The 22,475-nt window shown below is 42.6% G+C and overlaps 1 protein-coding gene across 1 annotated transcript in view; it reads right to left on the reverse strand.

The window, feature by feature from the left end:
* Positions 1–22,475, reverse strand: part of ATP10A (ATPase phospholipid transporting 10A (putative)) — a 198,050-nt gene that overhangs the window by 168,706 nt on the left and 6,869 nt on the right.

The raw sequence follows: 22,475 nt of genomic DNA on the forward strand, positions 1-22,475 counted from the left end.
GGCACCGAAAAACAATGAGCCGAGCTAGCAGTACCCTCGGAAGGGGACATCAATCCTTCTCTGGCTTCACAGCTTCAGGTCCTGCCAGACTTTCCTTCAGCTGCCTGCCCATCCACATCATTCAAAGCCAAAATTATATTTGGAGTGAATGACGAATCTGCAATGAACGCAAACAAAACTAACAAAACTTCTGGCCACCCACCCACACCCCGTCCTACCCTCATCAGACGGGCTAGACCCTGGGCCTCACCCAGCACCCCTCTACTTTGTCTGGGTGTCTGGAATTGCTGCCCACGCCCTCTCCCTCCTAAGGAAGCTGAGCTCATTCCAAAGCCATGCGTGGCTTGGGGCCTCCGTGGACTCCTCCCATACAAGGTACCCGTGCGGCAATTACACGTTGTTGAGCAATTACTGTAACTGTAATGGGTTCTGCTTGTTTATGCTTCCTCAGAAAAAAATGCCAGATTTATTCATGGACACAGTTAATCTTCTTGATAACATTTTCCAGGGGAATGTTGTGGCGGGCAATTCCTAATAGGGGATGGAACCACATTTGGGAGTTGTCTAAAAATACACAGTGTGTAGAGCTGTGAAAGTAAAGCTGACCAAGCAATATCCTTGAAATGTGTGGCAATCAATTAGACTGCCTTCAAGGATTCTTTTCTAAATACCATGTGGATTACTGTGCCATGTTTTCTGAGTTTCTATTTATCCACAAACTCTAACTGAGCTCATATGACATGCAAGGCATTGTGCTGGGCATGGGGTACCGGGACACTCTCCCTGAACTTACAGAGGCTCCTGTGTGTACTACCTCACTGCCTGATCCAGATATCCAGAAGACAAACATTGTCATGGATTTCCAAAAAGACATACAACCTTCTGCTCATAATAATAACTCATTTCTCACCACCAAAATGGAATCCTTAAAAAACAAAAACAAAAACAAAAAAAACACCTCTCTACAGACTTACAAGTGTCAGTGACTATGGCAATTATACTATGATGAATAGCGTTCCCCCAAAAGTCATGTCCACCCAGAACTAGACAACATGATCTTATTTGGAAATAGGGTCTTTGCAGATGTAATTAGTCAACTTAAAACGAGGCCATGCTGGAGTAGGGTGGGCCCTAATCCCAACGACTGGCTGTCCCTATAAGAAAACAAAGAAAGAGACTCAATATAGAGTGAAGATGGCCACATTGTGATGAAGACAGGAACTGGAGCTTACAAGCCAAGGAATCGTTAAGGACTACTAGCCACCACCAGAGGCTGGAAGAGGGAAGGAACGGTCCTCCCTTGACCTGTCAGAGGCAGCATGGCCCTGCTGACAGCTTGATTTCAGACGTCTAACTCCCAGAACTGAGAGAGAATAGATTTCTCTTGTCCTAAATCACCCAGTTTGTGGTGATTTGTTACAACAGCCCTAGGAGACTACTATGGTAATGGTGGAGAACTGAACACTATTTTCTGTGCTGACACAAGGCCTCTTTCCTGGGAGGGCAATTACATGGAGTGTATTGCACAAGTCACAGACATCACGAAGACTGGAGACACTCTGGATCCATCACTGGAATTCCAAATGGGCATCTTTATATCCCCGGTTGCTGTTGAAGAGATTCCATTTTTTGTTTTATGATCATGGGTCCTATTTAGAATGGGTTCCAGGTTTTTTTCAAACACATTTCCTTTGCACCAGTCACTCTATTTTGATATACTACACGTAAAGCAGAAAATAAAACAAAAACAGGCAAGAGCTATAGCCTTCTACCTAAATAAATTTTTTTTTCTAAATAAAAGAAATTAAAAGAGCAAAAAGCATACATGCATGTGAATCACGCTCCCCAAAAGCCCTCACTGAAATGGAATACTGATGTCTCTGTGGAATCTGAAGTCAATGAAACCCAGCTCCACAGCACCAAAGACTGTTGGCTAGAGGCCACTTCAGGCTGGCTTTCTCACTGTAACACCCAATTTTATGTTTTAAAGAGTCGTTTGGCAGTAGAGTACTACTACCAAACATTTCTCTTCACTTTGAAGTCAAAGATTAAAAAAAAAAAAAATCATGATCCATGGCTCTCCTGATTCCCAACAGGGGCAATATCCCTCAGAAGAGACCCCCCTACTTGTGACCCTCCCTCCTTGTGACCTCCCCTACTTGTGACAGAGAGTGTAGGGACACAGACTTCCACTCAAGAGCATCTATAGCTGCATTCTGGGCTCCAGGAGTCAGGGCAGTCTCTAGTGCATGAAGATGACCCAGGAGCTTCATCGCTGGGCACAAGAGCATCCCACTCTCCTTTCCGATCCATTGCCACTTTCTCTTCCCTTCAGTTCCTTACACGCTGCCTGCCCCATCTTTCCCAGACACTTCATTTCTTTCTCTGTACCCTTTTTTCTTTGTTAATTCTCTTCCCTTTCTAACTGCCTTTCTGAGGGTTGTCTGACTGACTGCCCCATAAGTGCGGCGTGGCAAAGGAAACACTGACCACAGAGGTGGCAGTGCTGACATCAGAGTGAGAAGCATTTAAGGCTCATGGTGTGAGCTAAATTGCCGTAGCCAACGCTGAAGCAAGGCAATCAAGTACAAACACCCTTAATTAATTTATTTAATTACCTATTCACACACTAAGACATTTCCAAGGCCCCCTATAAGCCCCACCTTCTCCAGAAAGTCTTTCCTCTATTTAATTAATACTGACAACATGCTAGAACTGTCCTAAGACTGTTGCAGGTACTGACTCATGGGCACTACTCCCCATAGCAAATCATCATCCTTGACTCACAGGGGAGAGTGAAGGCAGAAGTCACTTGCAAAGAACCACACCTCTAGGGACATCATCGATGTGCATGTCTGTCCCTCTCACTAGGCTGTAAGTTCCTGAAAGGCAAAGACTAATGTTTCACCTTTGTCCACAAAGCATTTGGAACTGGGCTTTCTACGTGTACACAATGACACTGACTTGAAGAACAAAGCTGGAAGTTACAAACTGCAATACTCTTCAAGCTCTAACAACTATTATTTAACACAAATAAGCACTAATGGATAATGAACCAAAAAACATGCACATTCACAAATGGCAAATTCAGTGAAAATCACCTGCCTGATTCTAGTTAGCAGGAGGGCCCCTAGGAAACAGCCAAGAACATGTGACAGACTTGGCAAACTGAAGGGGAAACACACAGGTGGACTTGGTTAAAAGGCAGGCATGGACCATGGCTAAACTAGGTGACCATGCTCTTGGAAGAAGGGCCCTGGCTGGGGGGCACTGCTCCTTGGCGGTGTGGAGGACAAGAGGAGGGAGAGAGCTAATAGCCAACAATGCTCAGGGACAGGATGCTCTAACTTCAGCATGTGACAGCACCAAACAGATTATGGTGCCCACTCCAGACTCTCTGATTCAGCCGGTCAGGGACAGGGTGATAGAATGTGCACCTCCAACAAGTTCCCAGGTAATGCGATGATGCTGGTCCAGAGACCACTCTTGGAAAACCAGTGCTCTTGGGGGTTCCAGCCATAACTTTAGTAGAAGTTGTTCCAGTTCCGTGAAGCTCCACACCAAATGCCCCCAGCACTAAGTGGCTGGTCATATGGGAAGGCCCTACCAGGAAGTGTGTACCCCATCCAGGCACAGCTTCTCTGACATTCAGTAGGGTCTGTTTGACCTGCTTCAGACAGAACAGAAACAGGTACTTTTTACTTTTTCCATGGGAAACCAACACTCAGCACCAAGAACCTCTGAGGACTAATACTTTGAAATACACTTTTAATCTCATTTCAGATTATTTGCCTGCAGAACACAGGCATAAGACACAGGCACGGGACGCCAAGCAGGCTAAGCTCCTGCACAACCCTCAGTTTCCCTCAGGGAGCAGAAAGAAGGCACTGGGACTGTGCTTCCAAACAAGCCTGTGAGGAAACGTGCTGGACAGCCAGTGATGATGACATGTGCACGTTCTCAGCAAAGCCTCCCCTTGCTAAAACCTTCCCAGCCACACTGTTAGTGGGAAAGCCCAAAGGGCCTCTGCCAACTTAGACTGTATTGTATAGCATCCCAAATGCAGCCTCAGACCTTGGACCCATACTCAGTTACCCTTTAATCTCTGATCCAGTGTAGCTAATCTACCATTAATCCAACAATGGGGTGTTGCTACTGAAATGCAGATCAAATTTGGATTTTCTGTATCTTTAAATTCACTCTGCAGAGTCCCTTGCTGCTTTTTATAGGAAGCATCTCATTGAGAGTTATAGTTCTTCATAATATTGCATGAGGCATTTCCTTAAAACCTATTTCCCCTGAGCAAACAGAGAGAGAGTAGGTATTACTCCAGGATACTATTTCAGTTCTAGAAGGAGTCTTTTTTTACAGTTAATAATCAGTGTGTTTTCAGAAGCATTTCCCATTGAGAACTTCCTCACCTTTCTATGAGTAGAGACACCTGCCCCATGAATGTCTCTGTCTGCAAACTTGTTTATTTTAGGAACATCCCACAGCAGTGTAGTATTTTGCTACAGTATCCATTTCTTGTAAATGTGTTAAAAATGCATATTTACTTAGGTATCAACTATGATGTAACAATGTGCTTTCACTCAGTACCTGTTCTTTCTAGAAGACATTCACTGTGAGCATACAATTACAGTTCTGATTTAAAAGGGAAAGGGCTCACTCCTAGGATTGAGAATGGGATAATAAATAATAGGGTGTGTGCCTTAGTGCATCCATTCCAATTGCAATTATCTGAATTGCTCATAACCATAAGATAAAAGTACACTAAAATAAAATACTGGTGGATATTTCCAGGCATTAATTTAGTAAGCTAATATTCCTGAGCGTTTTTTATATCCCTCATAACCAGAGAACCAAGTCTCCTTAAAGTCAAGTATGAAATAATAGTAAGAATCCTCTATTTGCCCTTAATTATAGTTATTCACAAATTTTACATGCTTATGCCCATACCCATAAGAGAGGTTGTTACCCAAGTGCTTCATCTTTCCTGAAAAGAATGTAAATCTCTGATGCTACCTCTCCCTAGAAAAAGTAGCAGGCACATCTTCTCTCCTACTCTTATTTGACGTGGCAGAGCATCCCGAGGGACCGGGGCTCCCTCCTGAGGCTGTCGTGCTGGCAGTTTCCCATTCCCATTGTCTGGGCACTAGGTATGATAAGTTTCTGTGTCTCATTTTCATATTTTATAATTACAGTTCTTAATAATGAAATGACTATTTTTAAACTTTTTATTTTGAAATAATCATAGATACCCAGGAAATTGCAAAGAAATGTACAGGGAAGTCCTGTTCACCCTTAACTCATCGTCTCCCATGTTAAGATACTGCATAACCACAGTACAGTATCGAAACTAGGAAATTGATATTGGTACAATTCACAGAGCTTCAGATTTCACCAGCTTTGAGCACACTTGTGTGTGTTTGCATATGTACGCCTATGTAATTTTCCATGCATAAAGCCTTTTATAACCACAAATATAAGGCCCCATATTTAAGTCCTTCTTTGTAGCCTCACCCACCCTCCCCCATTCCTAACCCCTGGCAACCACTAATCTGTTCCCCATCTCCATAATTATGTTATTTCACAAATGTTACATAAATGGGATCAAGCAATAGGTTTCCTTTTGAAATTGGCTTTTTGCACTCAGCAAAGTTTCCTGGAGGCCCATTCAAGTAGTATGTGTCAATGGCTCATTCCTTTTTCTTGCTGAATAGTATCCCATGGTATGGATGTTCCAGTGTTTTAGTGTTTCACTTGATGTTTTTATTTTTGCCACTATGGTAGATGTGCAGTGAAATCTCCTTGTGGTTTTAATTTGCACTTTTGTTATCTAAGGATGTTGAAAATCTATTCATGTGCTTAATCCTTCCGTACATCTTCAATGAAATGTCTCCTTAGGGCTTGTCCATTTTCAAACTGGATTTTGCTGTTGTTGTTGTTGTTGTTAATGTTTGATTTTTAGAGTTCTTTATATATTCTGGATACACGTGCTTTGTTGGATACATAATTTGCAAATATTGTCTCCCGGTCTGTAATCTCTCTTCTTCTTAATAAGCTTTGTCCCACAGCATGTGTTTTTATGTTGATGAGTTTCAGTTCATCAATTTTTTTTCTCCTTTTATGGATCATGTTCTTGGGGTGAAGACTATGAACTCTTTGCCTAGCCCTAAGTCCCAAATTCTTTTTGTTTTCTTTTAAAAGTTTTATAGTTTTACATTTAAATCTATGATCCCTTCTAACTTTTGTTTGAGGTATGAGTTTATCTTCCTTCCTTCCTTCCTTCTATTTTTTCCCAATTTCTCCTGCAGCATTTATTAAAGGCTATAATTCCTCCACTGACTTGCTTTTGCTTCTTTGTCAAAAATTAATTGAGTATATTTCTGTGGACTTATTTCTGAGTTCTCCTTTGTCATAAATTAACTGACCATATATCCATGGGTTTATTTCTGGGCTCTCAATTCTGTTCCATTGATCTATGTTTGTTTTTATGCCAATACCATACTGTTTTGATTACTATAGCTTTGTAGTACAGTTTGAAATCAGGAAGTGTGATGTCTCCAGCTTTGTTATTTTAAAGATTACTTTAGCTATCCAGGGTCTTTTGTGGTTCCATAAGAATTTTAAAATTGTTTGTTCTGGCTGTGTGAAAACACCACTGGAATTCTGATAGGGATTTCCTTGAATCTGTAGGTATCCTGTAATCTTAATGAGCAAATACATTAGGTCTAGAAGAGGTTTTTGGGTGTCTCTGGTAGATACCTTAAGAATTTTCTTCATAGGCAATCATGTCGTCTGCAAATTGAGGTTTTGGGTTTTTTTGTTTTGTTGTTTTTTTGTTTGTTTGTTTGTTTGTTTGGTCCAAGCTGTATGCACTTTACTTCTTTTTCTTATCTTTGTGAGTGATGAGAACTTCTAGTATTATATCACATAGGAGTGACGAAAGTAGACATTCTTGTCTTGTTCTCATTCCTAAGGGGGAAGCATCAGACTTTCAACTATGAAGTATGATGTTAACTGTACGTCTTTCTGTAAATGTTTTTAGTAAGGGAATGGAAGGCACCTCCCTGGGCCACCTTCTGCTGTGGTATGGGTGGGTGGGCAGAAGCCCCTGGGTCTAGGTCTCTTTTTGCCACTGGAAGGAGAGCAGGAAGACACGGAGCCCTGCGACGCTGCCCTAGAGGAGGCCCAGATTGCCTGCTGGGTCAAGCGTGCAGAGCAGGACCCTAGGCTCTCACGGGGTCTCTGTTGGCCTTCTCCTTTGGCCATAGCATTTTTTTATTTTGCTTTGTTTTGTTTTTGTCCATAGTTGTTGGCAGTTCTGGTGAGAGACCTCTCCATGTCTAGTCTGGGTATATATGGGAAATTAAAAAGGAAATCTGGAGAATTCACCATGTTATCATTCCTCAGGTTCTGAACTACCTACCCAGTCTGCTTTCTTCTCCAAATACCAGTGTCCTGTTATTGTGCCTACTATTTCCTGGATTTCATTGTATTTACAGTGAAGGGGCTGGGAAAATTGGAATCTGCACCATCCTATTCTGGAAGCCAAAGTCTGTTTTCCATTTTTCTACTGACTGTGTTTAAAGGAACTGCTAGGAATTAAAACACTAATTTATATTCATTTGTATTTTCTGAACTATTTCTATGAGAATCACATGATTTCCACAGAATATGATGAACGGAATTTACATAATCTACATTCATGACTCATGTCAACGGTATTTTAGGCCACAGTCATTAAACATCATCCCTAATGTTATAAGGTCTCTTTTAACTGTAAAAGTCTGACACTACGATAAAAAAATCTTAATTAAATATTAAGATTACCTCCCTCCATTATCCAGAATTTCAAAACCTAGTATTCTCAATAGCTGTAGGAGGTGTCCATAATTTAATGTTAGAGGGGGCGTACAAAATTAAATTGTGCAAATTCCTGTCCAATATAGTCACTCCCTGTGCCTTCTCCCTGGTGTCAGAGAGCTGACATGAACCATACGGGAGCACGTCCATCCTCCACACTCCTACTGCGATCGGTCTGGGATGTGGCTATGGCATTCCAAAGTCTTTTAGCACCACCCAAACCCACAACAGCATGTAGAGACTTTCAGAGAGCACAGTTCTGCAGAAGTTAAATCTCAAAGTAGAAAACTAGAAATGGAAGGAAATTCTCCCTCTTCAGTGCAAGTGGAGAGAGATGTGATTTAAATGACAGAATAAATTATCTCTTTTATTGAAAAAAGAAAAAAAAAAAGAAACTGATTGAACTTTGCCTCTATATAGACACGTTGATAAATTTTCCCAACTCAATGTTCAGATTTGGTGTAGAAAAGAGATACTCCTCTCTGTACAGTGCTTTGTCATTAGCATCTTACATTATATTATAGCAAAAACATCTTTTCGTGCACACACACACACACACACACATCAGGTCTTTTAGACATCTATGAATGAAAGCAGCTTCTTTCAACATCCCTCCCTTAGCTGTAACCTCACTGATTGCCATGTATTCAGAATTCATCCAAGAATCAAGAACAGAAAAGGTCCTTTGAGGATATTCAAAGAGAATTCATTCCCAATATAAAAGACAAATGCATGACCACCAATATGAAACTCCCAACATTTGAGTTGCCTGGGTAAATCACACCATGCCCACAGCTACTGCCACAGATCCCACTAATTCTAGAAGCTATTCTGCATGCTGTTTCCAGTTGATGTACGAAACTCTGAATTCAAGAACACTCAGCAGGCAACTGTCAGAAAGGGCTCCTTTTTACCTAATTCCTCTTCCCAGGGTCTCAAGATAGAGTTTTGGAGTATCTGTCTATAATGATAGTATCATCCTCTGACAAAACTAACAAAACCCACCACAGTAGAAACTTTTGTTCAAGAAAATTCAAGTAGCAATAACACCTTACTTTACAATCACACCAAAAAATATGAAGGAGCTAAAATGTCAGAAACAAACAAGTCCACAAAGCATGTATCTTATTAAAAAGGTCTTTGTCATAAACTTTGATAACATCTATTATTTCCAATTGGTTGTGTGTCATATCATTGCAATTCGAACATTTTCAAAAAGAGAAGAGAGAATTCACCATTCCATAGAAATGACCTTCAGAAAACAAGTCTTGGGTTTCTCTCTGCATCCCATCCCTAAGCCCGATGGACTTTCCATAAAAGGGAGGGTTAACTAATTGCAACCTCAAGGTGAATTATGATACAAATAAAAGGAATGTTTACAGGTTTTCCTAAACTAAGGATCCTGTCTAGAGTAATGAAGTTTAAGAGAGATTTTTCTACCTATCACCATGTTCCTAACATATTCATTTTTATGATGCCCTCTATTTAAAGAGATGTGCTAAGTTCTCAGGTAATCAAAAGGGAACTAAATAGGTGAAACTGCTTCCTTTAAAAGCAACTTCTGTGTTCCTGAAAGCTTTTAAAATGTAGGTAGAGCAAGCCCTCACGCATTAGTTTAAAAGCAGCCTCTTTCAGAGGGGGCTTTATGACCACACAGTGAGAAATGCGGGAAATGAAGAAACAGCTGCCAGGGTGCAGCTGCACCTGCCCCCTCACCAGGACCCCCTGCCCTGCCCCACACACCCTGGCTCAGCTCCCAGCTGCAAAACAGCCAGCACTGTGGACCCACAGACTTGCCCACTGGGGACATGATTAGCCCCACCTGTAAAATGAGACATGGAATGGGGCTAGGGCCAGGAAGGCTGGGAGCCTCGGCGGGATCACCGTAGGACACACGAGATGATCTCAACTCTTCCCTGGCTTCACAGACATATTTTAGATAAGGCTGACCTTCCCCTTCCTCCCATAATCAATCACTGCATGCTTCTGATTTAACCAAAAGGGGCACAGCCCTGAACAAGAGTCTTATTGACGGGTTGAACTGACCAGGAGAAATCCCCCAAACGCAGGGAGAACGTGGCATCTTTGTGTGCCGTGGTGCACACTCACCAAGTAAAAGCTCGGCTCCCACACCCCTCCACCAGCAGCCCTCCTGAGCTGTGAGATACACTAGCAGACAACTTCTCAATCTGACTGCCAAAGATCAGTGTGAACAAAGGACGCACGCTATGAATAACCATAAAGGAAGATGGAGGTAAAATAGTTGACTGAACAGCAACAAAGACCAAGTCACGGCTTCAAAATCAACAAGCCAGCATGGCCCATTCTCCAAGCGTGCATCAGAGGCCACCCCGGTGATGAAGCTGCAGTAACCAGGCCTGGCCTCCTCCAGCAGTGTGCCCTCAGCCCCCAGCACTGCTCCCCACACTATGCCGCAAGCCCACAGCAGTGCCCATGCAGCCAGCAAGCAGGGCTGCCTCTGGATTCAAAAGGAATCTCAAACTCAAAGATCAAGAGCGGGATAATATCCAGGCAACAGACCACAGAGGAGCACTTGACGCTGTCTGTTGATAGCAACTCCTCCAAGCTGACTGTGTGTACTCGTCCGTGGGGGGAAGGGGGGAGACTAGTGTGACAGGTACACACCTGGCCCTGGCCGGAGCCCCTGGAGGCCTGTCCGTTGGCAGCGTCACCTAGTTAAAGGGCTAAAGCAACCTTCTTAGGGTCCATGAGAGCAACACAAAAGCTAACAGTAGGAAAATGACCCCATATGCAGTTCACCCTGCCCTAATAACCATCCCTCATTGTGCCTTCCTGGATACAGCCCCTGGAAAGGGAATCCAAATGAAATCCATGCAAGATAAACCACAAGATACTCAAGCACGTATTTGCATACCCATGTTCACAGCAGCATTATTCACAACGTCAAAAGATGGAAGCAACCCAACTATCCATCACCCCACAAATGAGTAAATAAAATGGGGTATGTACACATCCCCAAAAAAGGAAGGACATTCTGACCCATGCTACAACATGGATGAAACTGAGGCCATTATACTAAGTGTATAAGCCAGTCACAAAAGGACAAATACTGCATTAATAACTCCACTCATATGAGGTACCCAGAGTAGTCAAAATCATGGAGACAGAAAGTAGAAGAGTGGCCGTCAAGGGCTGGGGAAGGAAAGTTGGGAATTAGTGTTCAATGGGTACAGAGTTTCACTTTGGGAAGATGAAAAAGTTCTAGAGACAGACGGTGGTGATGGATGCACAGCAATGTGAATGTAATTAATGCCACAGAGTTGTACACTTAAAAGCGGTTAAAATGGCAAATGTCATGTATATTTTACCACAGTAATTTTTTTTTTTTTTTAATTTTAAGGCACATGAACAAGCACGCTCAAAGGCAGGTGGCCAACAGTGTCCTTTCACTCACTGCCCCGTGTGAAGGGACACGCCTGTGCTGGCTCAACACCTGTGCGAGCAGTGACCCATGCGGGTCAGGAAAGCGGATGCACAGCAGCACCTCACAGGCCCTGGCCACCAGAACCAGCCCCACCACACACAAGGAAGGCCTGTCCCTGTGTGCACATGGTGGGCATCAGTGGTGCCTACAGTTCTGTAAAACTTCGTAAGTCACCCCAGATAAAAAGGAAATCAAGACAATGAGCTGGATTGATATACAACTGAAAGCATGCAACGTTCTTTCAGTGGTCTGAGATGATTTCACAACCGCAAAGCTACTTGAAGATGTTCTAGGACAACGGTCCCTGAAGGGATGCAATACACAAAAAATACGCCATCCCTGGGATGCAAAAAACATCACAACTTTTATTTGTAGTGGTTATTTCTCTAATTTATTTACTTATTCAATCATTCACTGAATGCCTATGATTTATACATAACTAAATACACATTAATTACACATGCACAAGTACTTTTTACTGATGGGGTGTGAGATCAAAAAAGTTTGGAGATTACTCATATGATCCAGCCACACTAAAAAGAATGTCTATAAAACACTTGATTTTTTCTAAAAAGGATATATGCAGCATCTTTGTCATTTACACTTGCTAAATTCTGGGTTCTGCCATGTTATCAGGATAATTATCTGGCTTTAGACACTTTCTCAAAAGCCTGAAATATTTAACAGCTGGATCCCATCTACACACAAATCCAAGTTGAAAATGGCCCAGGATGCTCACAGAGGGCAGCACATGACAAGCAGGTGGCCAGTCACCCTGGTTAACATCATCTGGGATCCCAGAGTCCAAGGCCAACTGTCCACTCCCCAGCTCTTTGCCTTCTGAGCCAAGACCCCTCTCTGGGTCACCATTTCCTGAGAGGGTCAACAAAGAATTTACAAGTAACTTGCAGGGCTAGCCGGGAACTTTACCATACAAGTTCATAAAAATTCCTAAAGCATATAGTGCTAAAGAAATGTGTAACGTTTTATCATTAAATATTTCAACTGAAAAAAAAAAATAAACACCTCTTTTCCACCATATCATGTCTTCGTGATCCCAGGAAGCAACATGGGATCCTCATGTATTCTCAGCTAATTCAAATGGCTACAGATGTTTTTAACTGAAATTACATAAATCAATAGTAACACATCAAAAACTGTAGTTCAAGCACTTGGTATCTGTTATATCCTCCCAAGAACACAAATGCATTCTTTTCCTATAGCTGATGTAACAAATTACAACTCAGTGGCTTAAAATAACATAAATGTGTTATCGTACAGTTCTGGAGATCAGGGGTTCGACATGGGTCTCACGGGGATAAAGCTGAGGTTTCTGCAGGACAGTGCTCCTTCTGGAGGATGCAGGACAAAGTCTGCTGCTTTGACTTTCCAGCTTCTCCAGACCATCCACGTTCTTCAGGTTGTGGCTCTTCTTCTGTCTTTGAAGCCAGCGAGATCTCTTGAGCCCTTCTTACATTGCATCTTCCCGCCCTTTCTTCTACATTAAGGACTTGTGATTGGATTAAGAACCAAGATAATGGGGGCACCTGGGTAGCTCAGTCGGTTAAGCGTCCACCTTCGGCTCAGGTCATGATCTCAGGGTCCTGGAATCGAGCCCTGCATCGGGCTCCCTGCTCAGCGGGGAGTCTGCTTGTCCCTCTCCCTCTCCCTCTGTGCTCTCCCTCTCTCTCTCAAATAAATAAATAAAATCTTAAAAAAAAAAAAAAAAGAACCAAGATAATGTCCCCATTTCAAGGTCAGTTCATTAGCAACCGCCACTGCATCTATGACCAACCTTAATTCTCCCGCACTATGTAACTTAACAGTCATAGGTTCTGGGGATTAGGATCTCTAGGGGGGCCACTATTCTACCAACAGGCATTCATCGTGCCATGACCCATATATCATGAGGATTAGTTCACTCACTCCTCTCTATATTCAATCAAAGATGCTGAGACCCTGCTCCAGAACAAGAACCACAGGGACGGTGAAGACTGGCTGGTCCCAGAGTGGCCCAGAAAGCAGGACAGAGCAGTATGTCTGTAGAAACAGATGGAGCAGAGGAAGGGCAGTACCCAGGGTACAGAGGAGGGACTTCTGCTCCCAGCACAGATGGGAGCACGAGAGAGGGGTACCAGGAGTCAGAGAAAAAGGCTGAGATGGGGTGAGGGTGGCAGGGTTTAGAAGAGCTACAGGTGTGTGCAGAGCAGCTGAGAGCATGGTTCCCAAGGATCACATGCATGGAGGTCCAGGGTTGCAGCTCGGCACATAGTAGGGATGACTTCCAGATTCACTGGTACGATCCCAGATTCAAAGAAAAAGACATAACATATATAAACTGAAAAATACAGCTCTGGTGATGATGAGGAAGGAGGAAGAGAAGTGAGGCACCAACAAAGGCAGGAGTAGATAAGACAGGTCAAGTCAAACACACAAGGAGGGTGAAGAGGGCCTGAGGGGAGTAGCTCCTTGGGATGTGTCTTAAAATGAAGGGTTTATTATTATTCAGGTGTAGGTAAGGCTAACAGATCAGAAGATGACTACCACTGAGAATACAGTTTGTCATTCATAGTCCCAGAAGGGGGCACACAACACCAAAGGGGGGCACACAGGGAAGCACTAAAGTCCATCAGGAACAAGGTGGGGGGGGGCTGGGTGGCTCAGTTGTTTAGGTGTCTGCCTTTGGCTCAGGTCATGGTCCCAGGGTCCTGGGATCAAGCCCCACATCGGGATCATGCTTCTCCCTCTCCTGCTCCCCCTGCTTGTGCGCTCCCGCTCTCTCTCTCTGTCAAATAAAATAAAATCTTAAGAAAAAAAAAAAATATGAACAAGAGGAAAACGTGGGCAAGACCCTTTATTGTGGTTTCCACTGGAAGGAATGGGCAGGGTAGGGCAAGCAAGGTTAGGAATAACTTCAGTGAGCTCTGGAGCATAGGCGCTGCCCCTTGTCTGGCACCTGGCCCTGGGCTGATTAGGGCAGGGGGATGGTGGCCCTGAGTGTGACAGCCTGAAAAAGAAGTGTTTGGACTGTGGGCTCTGGATTGTTTGATTTGCATTTGAAAGGTGCGCTCACAGATCAGTCCTTTGCTGTCTCTAGGAACTGGCTGGTCCTGGGAGGGGCTGTAACCTCCAGGGTCAACAAGGCCCAGATGTCCAAACTTCAAATATAGACAATGAAAAGACAAAGTGAACGCAGGATTGAAAACACAGGGACTGGATTTAAGATGTTACTGAATGCACTTGTTGGGAACAGCGCCAAGAATGACAGACACGATGCTCCCTCCACCCATCCACACACCCTTCTCCCAGCCCCACAAGCTTACCATGACAGAATTCCCATTATATCCCCCACATACTTCACAGAGGAATTAACAGGATATGAAACCAAAAGGGGAAAGAGAAACAAAGACCATAAGCAGGGAGGTTTATGGTGATCAATGGTGAGTCCAAACAGGACCCACGAAGATGTTCCTATCCATGGGGCTGCTGCCACAGCCCTCGGACCCAGCTCTGGTTCTCACCTGCGTCTGAGAGAGCAGCGGGGGCCTCTGCGAGCGTGGCGTCCCAGCCACAGCGCGCTCACCGTGGTGTTACAGAAGGCGACGCAGCAACCTGATTTCAATGTAATGAATCAAACTTTCCATCCCACTTAAAGGCAACAATTTTCTTTCCAAAAAAAGAAAAATCGTAAATGGAAAATGTTACAATGCAAGCCCCAACGCCAGCTAAGTGTCAGGAAAAGTCGCACACGTCTGATTTGACTAAAGTCGGTCCTGGCAAAATGAACAAAGAAAAGAATGAGGGTGACAGCAATGACAATATGGAATGGTACTGCCGAGGCTTCTACCAAAGAGCCAGGAGGAGCAAGACATGGCTAATATCATGCAGTTTAATAAAAGTGCTCTTTTTCAGACAATAAATAAATGCCATGTGTATTCCGAGACCACTGAACATTTGTGGGGAACATTTGTGGCCCTTACTTGTCATCTCCAGGAGACATTCCGAAACATATCATTTGGATTTACTTTTTTTTTTTTTTTTTTTGGATTTATGTTTAAAAATGGCTTGCCCGGGGCGCCTGGGTGGCTCAGTCGTTAAGCGTCTGCCTTCGGTTCAGGTCATGATCCCAGGGTCCTGGGATCGAGCCCCGCATCGGGCTCCCTGCTCGGCGGGAAGTCTGCTTCTCCCTCTCCCACTCCCCCTGCTTATGTTTCCTCTCTCGCTATGTCTCTCTCTGTCAAATAAATAAAATCTTTAAAAATAAATAAATAAATAAATAAATAAAAATGGCTTGCCTGTTCTGAGAGAGACAAAAGCTGAAAGCATCCCAAGAGGAACCATGGCCTCCCTCCCGATAACACACTCACTTCCTGCCCTGCCTCTTTGCCTCAGACTGTTCTGAGTTTTCGGGAGTCAAGAGATTTCCTGCATCCCTGTGCACTGAAGATGACCAAGATAGAGTGGATGGATTTTGTAACTGAAATGAGAATGATGTCCAACTTGGCAGAGGGCTGGGGGAGAGGCCCCATCTGTGTCTCTGCCCAAGCACAGAAAAGGATGCGGCCACACCCTCAGAGTAAGCCCCAGGGCCCCCTCCTCCACCCACTCAACCCTTTACAGAACTGGAACTGCCACCCGAATGAGGCTGCACAGATGGGATGCCCCTGAGCACCGGCCACGCTCGCCTCCCCGCCCACAGCTGACACGCTACACATACCACCGAGCGTCCCAAGGTCACGTTTTGACAAACTATGGACATCAGAACCAAAAACAGACCCCCCCCGAATTTGATTTGTTTAAAAAACTGCTATTTGAAGTACCCCAAAACAAAGGGTGGGATGGAAGAGTAGTAAGAAGTGAGAACAAAGAGCTCAGTCCAATTGTCTGGTGACAGCTGGATTTCCTTCCATTTCATTAACCCCTCTGTTACCGGATTCCTTTCGGGACAGAAGGTTCCATTCAGAAAAGCACAGGAAGAGAGGTGGGAGAAGTGGGATTCCCAGGGGGGGCTCCAGAGCTTTGGAAGGGGCAACTTTTTAAGACCCAGACCACGCCCATGTCTGTTTCACACCCTGGGGCCTTTCTAGGAAAGTGCTATGGTTCCTAAAAGAGGCAAACCTGAGGGGGGAGAAGAACCAAGGCAGATTCCCACACAGATCTAATGTCTGGACTGTTCTAGGATCAGGTATCATGGATCCTAATGCCTGGGAAGCACTCTTCTGAGGAGTCCTGCAGGGCCCATCTCTGGAAGAAGAGTCCTGGCAGCTCTAGGTTTGCTTTCCTTTTGAAAACCAAAGACTTACTTTAGGGTTTTTTAAATTGTTATGACAGCTGACAAACAAAAATGAGAATTTCAAAGACACCATTAAATGGATCAACTGAATTAAACTTATTTGATGTATTTTTTTTTAAAAAGGGTTATTACCAAATAATTACCAAAATACATCACACACTGCCCTCCAATAAGCAAATAATGCCTTAATTTTGCTATTTTCCTACAGTGCTTTTCCAGTGAAGTGCATTTCTAAGAAGATACTTGAGCCAACCAAGGGTATCCCTGGATTATCATGGGTCCAGGAAGTCAGCAATGGGAGTCCATCACTCCCATCATTTCAGTATTTCAAAATGCTTTTCAAAAACTGTCCATTTACCAATGGTAAAACCACACCTGCTAAATGACACTTAAAGTTCTTTGTTTTGGCTGGAAGTACATCTACCTCAGTGTAATTAACGATGTTAAGAAACATTTTGACCAAAAGATCTGAACAATAATAGAAATAACAGTAGTAGTAATAATCATAATAATGAGCTACAGATAACTTCCTCAAACTCTTACCGACCTGCCTAGCATTGCTCCAACCTCTTTGAGCATCATCTCACTTAATCCTCCTTCCTATTTAGATGAGGGCACTGGGCTGAAGAGAGATGCGGCCTGCCCAGTATCTAACTGTTGGCAAGGGTTCAACCTCATTGAAGGGGTTTTAATTGTCCCTGATTGGCCTAAAATGGGCAAAAGAATTGTTATTACCTAATGAAAATAGTTTGGTAGGCAAAGTATTTTCAAACTACAGTATGCCCAGGGGAAAAATAACCACAGGGTGTATATCCAGGGCAATGCATACAAACTGTACTCCGGGAAAATGCAAAACAAGCAAACATGGAAAGCCAAGCTAAGAGTATTCTAAAAAAGCAAAAGCAAAATAGTCTTTCCATTTTTTCCTGTTCGTTCTTTCAATGTACTAAATATAGTAAGGTTAAGACTTGTACAAATAAGTACACTCGGCTCCCCTGATTCAGGAATTCAACAATAGCTGGACCACCCCATTTTCGTGAAGGGCAGGACCCTAATGTCACACAGGCCCTTCTTAATCTTCTCAAGCCAAGTCATCCAGAAACACAGATAAAGTCTTCCAAAAATGCTTTTCAATGATGGCAGGGCAGTTCCTTATGGGGTGAGACTGTCCAGAGCAAAGCAAGTACATCACATAGCACTCAGCAGCCTAGCCCATGAACACCAAGTGCCAGGTCTTCCTGGTGGTCACTACGGTAACGGAGTATTTGCAAGCACACCTAGAGGCAGTACCGTCCCCGGACAGGAGATACCTGACCCCTGGTGGTCACCATGGTAACGGAGTATTTGCAAGCACACCTAGAGGCAGTACCGTCCCCGGACAGGAGATACCTGACCCCTGGTGGTCACTACGGTAACGGAGTATTTGCAAGCACACCTAGAGGAAGTACTGTCCCCGGACAGGAGATACCTGACCCCTGGTGGTCACTACGGTAACGGAGTATTTGCAAGCACACCTAGAGGCAGTACTGTCCCCGGACAGGAGATACCTGACCCCTTCCAGGAAAGACAGAACTTGCCGAGTTCATGACCACCATAAAGAATGACCCTCAGAGGAGGATCTAGCCATACCACAGCAAGGCAAACCAGGACACTCGGCTTCAGGGGACACTGAAAGCTACAGTAGAACTGAATTAAAAATAACAAGGCCCCAGGGCCCCTGGGTGGCTCAGCTGGTTCAGTATCTGCCTCTTGGTTTCAGCTCAGATCATGATCTCAGGGTCATGAGATCAAGCCCCACATCAGGCTCCGTGCTCAGCAGGGAGTCTGCTAGATATTCTCTCCCTCCTCTTCTCCCTCTATCCCATCGTGCCCACACCTCCCCCCACATGCGCTCTCTCCTCTCTCTAAAATAAATAAATAAATCTTTAAAAAAAAAAACAAACCCAAGGCTTCTAATCCAATTAAAATTGGACAAAGGATCTTAACACACATTTTTGAAAGAAGACATATAAATGGTCAACAGCTACAAGTAGAGGTATTCAACATCACGAATGATTAGGGAAATGCAAATCAAAAACTGCAATTAAAAAAAAAAAACACATAATGAGATATCACCACCCCACACGAGTCAGAACAGTTAGTACCAAAAGACAAGAAATAACAAGTGTTGGGGCGCCTGGGTGGCTCAGTCGTTAAGCGTCTGCCTTCGGCTCAGCTCATGATCCCAGGGTCCTGGGATCAAGCCCCGCATCGGGCTCCCTGCTGGACGGGAAGCCTGCTTCTCCCTCTCCCACTCCCCCTGCTTGTGTTCCCTCTCTCACTGTGTCTCTCTCTGTCAAATAAATAAAGAAAATTTAAAAAAAAGAAAAAAGAAATAACAAGTGTTGGCGAGGATGTGGGGAAAAGGGAACCCTTGTATATCACTGGTGGGATTTTAAACTGCTGCAGCCACTATGGAAAACAGTATGGAGGTTCCTCCAAAAAATCGAATTACCATATGGTCTAGCAATTCCACTTTGGGGAATATACCCAAAGGAAACAAAAACACTATGTCTGAGAGATATGTGTGCCTCCATGTTCACTGCAGCATTATTTACAGTAGCCAAGACATGGATGAAAAACTGGTGGTGTATATATACAAGGGAATATTATTCAGCCATGAGAAAAAAGGAAATTCTGCCATTGTGACAACATAAATAAACCTAGAGGGCATTGTGCTAAGTGAAATAAGTCAGACAGGGAAAGTCAGATACTCTATGATCTCACTTACATGCGGAATCTAAACAAAACAAAAAAAACCCTGAATCATAGATACAGGGAGCAGACTGGCGGTTGCCAGAGGCAGGGGGTGGGGGAATGGGCGAAATAGGTGAAGGTAGTCAAAAGGTACAAAGTTCCAGTTATAAACAAGTTGTAGAGATGTAATGTACAATACAGTGACCCTAGGTAACAATACTGTGGTGTATATGTAAAGTTATTAAGAATTCTCATCACAAAGAAAAAAACTTTTTTTTTTGTATCTATGTGATATGATGAACGTTAACGAACCTTACTGTGGTAATCATTTCATAATATATTTAAATCAAGTCATTGTGCTATATACCTTAAATTGACACAGTGCTATATATCAATTATATTTCAATAAAACTAAGGGAAAAAAAAATAAGAAGGCTTCTTCTGGTTCCAGAATTGTGGTAGGAAATACTTAAGATGAGCTAGGAATACAGACCAAAAAACAAACAAACAAAAAATGATTGCAGGTTATGTGAAAAGACTCAAGAGTCAACTACAATAACCACAACAGACCCAAAACCAATGGATTGTATTTAAATATATGCATTCCATAGTAAATAAATCTATGAAATCCATAATAATAATTTTTAAAAAACTAAATAACCCTTAGGAAAAGTGGTTAATTCCAGAACTGGAGCAAAGAAAATAAAAGATAAGCCTGGAACATCTTAGAGCCAGAAAGTAGGGAAGAGCTCAGGAAAGGTTGGGTACTTGTCAAAGGGACACAGGGCTACACTGAGAAAGCTCCCAGTCACCAGAGCTGGAACAATGTGAGCAACAAGATAAATCACAACAGCATTCAATTATAACCTGCAGAATAAAATAAATATCCACTAGTCTCCACTGATAAGGAATAAATGATTGAGTAGATTACCAATGAAGAAGAAAAAAAAAAAGGCTCTTCCAAGAATTCTACTCCATAAATACAGAAGGAATGAGGGTAAAAAAATAATCACCATTAGAATACCACCAAGATCCACCTGTGGGTGCTAATGTTGGAGGGCAAAAGTTTGAGGAGAAATAAAATACCCCTCTAGTCTCAAGATATTAATTTTTTACAACAGGAAAATAATAAATTTACAATGGAGAAACCCAGCAGACATCATCCTAACTAGAGTCATCAATAATAAGACATATAGGCATCATACACACCCTGATATCATAGCGTGCAAAGGACATCACTTTGGTGGTACTCTTGCCAAAATCCCAGTCTCAATCTAATCGTGAGAAACAACACACCAACCCAAACTGACAAGTAACTGACCAGGAGGTGGGACTGCCAGAATGGTGAAATGAGGACCTCTATATAAATTTGCTTCTCCATAAAAGCAACACTGGCAAAATTTCCAAACCAACTTTTTCAGAAGCCTGGGTGTTAACAAGTAAGGCTTGCCACAAGCTAAGGAGAGTTTATTCAAGAAAAACTGCTGAACCTCAATAACAATAGTAGGATTTGCGGAATTTTAACTTGACCTATTCCCACTCCCCTCTCCCTGGCTCCACAGTACCTATCAAAATCAGCTGACTTGATGCCACCAGAAAGGGTAGGCTGAGTTCAGAGCCCCTCAAAAAGTTCCAACCCCAGAACAATGTTGTAACAGGAGCTGATTTGGAACTCGCTCTGTGGGAAAAGCCCTATACCCAGGGCATGCATTGAAAATAATCAGCAGTGGGGCACATGGGTGGTTCAGTCAGTTAAATGTCCAACTCCTGGTTTTGGCTCAGGTCATGATCTCAGGGTTGTAAGATCCAGCCCTGCCTCAAGCTCTGTGCTCAGCAGGGTGTCTGCTTGAGATTCTCTCTGTCCCTCCCCCCACTTGTGTTGGGGAGCATGTTCTCTCTCTAAAATAAATAAATCTTAAAAAAAAAAAAAGAATCAGCACAATTGTTTAACACTGCAGCTGCCTGAAGGTGATATACCAGTTGAGGCAAAAAAGACAAGTATATTTTTCATAACTGTTCCTTCTCCTGTGTGGATTTAAAAGACAATTCCATACAGCAATAATTATAAATCTGTGTTCATGGACATATAATGTGTAAAGATGCAAATTTATAGGCTATTAATAGCACAAAGGAGGGGGAGAAAATAGAACTATACTGAGCAAATTTTCTATGCACTATGGAAATTGTTAGTATTAATGCGAATTACATTATTTTAAATTAAGATACTATTTGTAATTTCTATAGCACCATTACAAAAATAACAAAGAACATCAGTATAGTAAAAGAAACAAGGAATTAAAATGGTACTCTAGAAAAATATTTATTTAAAGGTGGCAATAATGGAAGTCTATGGGCAAGAAACATGTTAAGACATACAGAAAACACACAACAAATTGGCAGACATAAATCATACCTTACCAGTAATTACATTAGATGTTAATAAAATACTACAATCAAAAGGCAAAAACTGGCAGAATAAATTTTTCAGAATACATAATTCAACCATATGCCATCTATAAGACACACACTTCAGATTCAAAGACTAAAATAGGTTGAAAGTAAAAGGATAAGAAAAGATAAACCATGGAAACAGTAACCAAGAGAGCTGATGTAGCTATATTAATTTTAGACAAAATAGATTTTTAAGACAAGAATTGGTCGAGACAAAGAAACATATTTTATAATGATAAAAGGATCCAATTCATCAGCAAGACATAAAAGTTTTAAACACCTACGTAAGTAACAGGATACAGGATCAATTTGCAAAATAACTACCTACAATAATGCATTAAAAGAGAAACTGTTTAGATCTGAATAAAGAATGTAATTAATAGCTTTGTGCTAATGTTAATTTCTTCGTTTTAACCACCGTAGTACAGTTAAGTAAAATGTTAAAATTAGAATACAGTAGGAGAGGGATATACAGGAATTCTGCACAATTTTTGCAACTTTTCTACAAATTATTTCAAAATAAAAAGGTTAAAAATTTTAGAAAGCCAATTGGTTCCCATCAGAAGATGCTAGGGATCCAAATCGAACACTTACCTCTCTTTTCCTATGAGTTGTATCACTGGGAACGTAGGTAGTAGATGAGGGGAAGGGTCTTTTTAT

The sequence above is a fragment of the Halichoerus grypus genome, chromosome 8 (genome assembly GCF_964656455.1).
Source record: "Halichoerus grypus chromosome 8, mHalGry1.hap1.1, whole genome shotgun sequence".
Taxonomy (NCBI): Eukaryota; Metazoa; Chordata; class Mammalia; order Carnivora; family Phocidae; genus Halichoerus; species Halichoerus grypus.